We start from the raw sequence: 2206 nt of genomic DNA on the forward strand, positions 1-2206 counted from the left end.
CTGCCCCTGCCCCAGAGAATCCAGGGCAGTCTGTCACTGCATTTGTGCCTGTCACGTTCTGCATGTCTCTGGGAAAGGATCCACTAGTGCAGGGAGAGGTCTGTCCAGCAACTTACTACAAGGAGAAAGACAGGACATGAGGAGACACTGGGCCTCAAGAGCCTGCAGACTTTCCATGGAGAAGCCCACATGCGGTTCCCCCGGCATCCACGAGGGGCATCTCCTCTTACGAGGAGATTTCATATATATTACTTTTCCTGATTCTGCCAGAGCTATGGGGTCTGGGACAAAGAATTGTTAAAGTTCTGTTCTCTGCAGGTAGTGCACTGGGGGCTCCCCTACAGCTGTCCCAGACAGTCTCACTCTCCAGGCATCATGGTTTTTCTTCCCTACCTGCCCCCCAACCAACCGCTGACGTCACAGAGGAAGAATGCAGCCGCGGTGTGATTCACTGACTTCTCATGGTCCCGTGACTAATAGGAAATAGGTTCACAACTGGACACTGTCCTCTCCTATTTACTAGGACAGGATGGTGTACCTAGTGTCACCATTTCCCAGCTGAGGAAGTCAAGGCCCTGAAACACCATGCAGGTAAATGGCAGAGCAAGGCTAGAATCCCAGGCTCAGAAGCTCTAGGTCAATGTTAGCTTTGCCTTTTATTGTTTTGACTACACTTGGTTTTCTTCCCTCATTAGATGGCAAGTTCCTCATGGAAAAGAGGAGACCTTTTGATCCCAACATCCCCACAGTGCCCAACACCAAGGCTGGCTCCCAAAGACCTGAAGCATGGATTGCTGGGTTGTTGGATGAACTATTAGGTAGGTCATCTCTTTGGTGCCAACATTTCACTTCTTCAATCCACCCTTCCTGCTGCCTCTAGAGGTACAGTGCCAAGGCATCTGCCTCCTTCAACAAACGCAACCCTTTCCCTCCTTCAGGCACAGCTAGCTGAAAGGCCATCTTCCTCAAGGAGGCTTCACGTCCTCACCATTTTAATCCCCCTCTTCGCCTCCTGCATGCTGCTCTTCTCTGCACTTGTGGGCATCTGCTCTGTTGTTACCTGTTCCTTTGGGAGCTGTCAAGGCCGTCTTTGTATCCTTAATAAATGTTGACGAGCAAACACGTAAAGGAATGCATGGACATATGGATGGATGGATGGATGGATGGATGGATGGATGGATGGATGACCGGACACATGGATGGATGGGTGGATGGACTCATCAATAAACAAATGTACACAGAGATAAGAGGAGGGAAACACGAAGTACTGGGACACAGGGGTTAAGAGGTTGTATAGTGGAAAAAAACAGTGGATTCCATGGCAGAGGCTCCAAATTCTATAGAGCTTTATCCCTCACTTGCTGTGTGATCTAAGAAAAGTTACTACTTCTCTCCTGGGCTCTTTGTACTTGTGTTTAAAAAGAAGGGTTGCAAAGGACTAGAACTGCTGCAACTCCCCATTCTCCAGTTCTGTGAATGGAAAGTTCGCCCTTGAACAAACCCATTAACGGATGTTTTGCCCCTCCACCCTTGAAAGCAGCCAATCTCTTCAACCAGCGGCTTATCTGAGGCCACCCTTCTCTGCCTCATCCCCACCGGGAGCTGCTATCTTGTACGGGGCCTCCCGGGATGTTTGTCAACCAAAGCAATCGCCTTATCTGGTGGCTCTCTCAGGCACCATCCTGCCCTTGGAAAACATGAATGGATTTGCAGAATACCTGGCCTCCGATAGACCTCCCGTCCCAGGAAGGGCTAGCAAGGCAGCCTCGGCTTTCTCAGAAAGATTGTGCGATTTCATGCTGCTATCGGGACCGACACAGAGGCAGCTCCTAGCCCTGGACCCTCTAGCTAAGTTCAACTTCAGGTCAAGTCAGGGGCCCCCAGCAGCTCAGAGGCACAGGATCCACAAGGAAGGAATTTCAGAACGTTGCCAGAAGCTAACAACAGTCCCCAGCTGTTCCTGGCCGCCTCCTGCCCGTGAAGTACTTGGAGAGGGGTCTTTACACAGACACAGCAGAAGGAGGGGTCGAGTGAACGGCTGTGCCTCTGGGCCAGGGTGGAGGGCAGGCCAAGGGGAATAGAGGTCTCTTTGTTATTGGCAGCTCCTGCACAGGGCCCCAAGACCCTCCTCTTGGCGGAGACCTCCCCACCACCCGGGCCCCCTGGGGGACCCTGACATCAGTTGTATTGACGCGCTGGGCTCCTG

At 51.9% G+C, this 2206-nt stretch overlaps 1 long non-coding RNA gene across 1 annotated transcript; it reads left to right on the forward strand.

Annotated features, from left to right (window-relative positions):
• Positions 1–454: 454 nt before the first annotated feature.
• LOC132664514 (uncharacterized) lies at positions 455–1122 on the forward strand. Its single transcript, XR_009603731.3, has 3 exons — positions 455–591; positions 696–818; positions 939–1122. It is a non-coding gene; the product is annotated as an uncharacterized LOC132664514 (long non-coding RNA).
• Positions 1123–2206: the final 1084 nt, after the last annotated feature.

Source organism: Panthera onca, chromosome F2 (genome assembly GCF_046562875.1).
Source record: "Panthera onca isolate mPanOnc1 chromosome F2, mPanOnc1 haplotype 2, whole genome shotgun sequence".
Classification (NCBI taxonomy): domain Eukaryota; kingdom Metazoa; phylum Chordata; class Mammalia; order Carnivora; family Felidae; genus Panthera; species Panthera onca.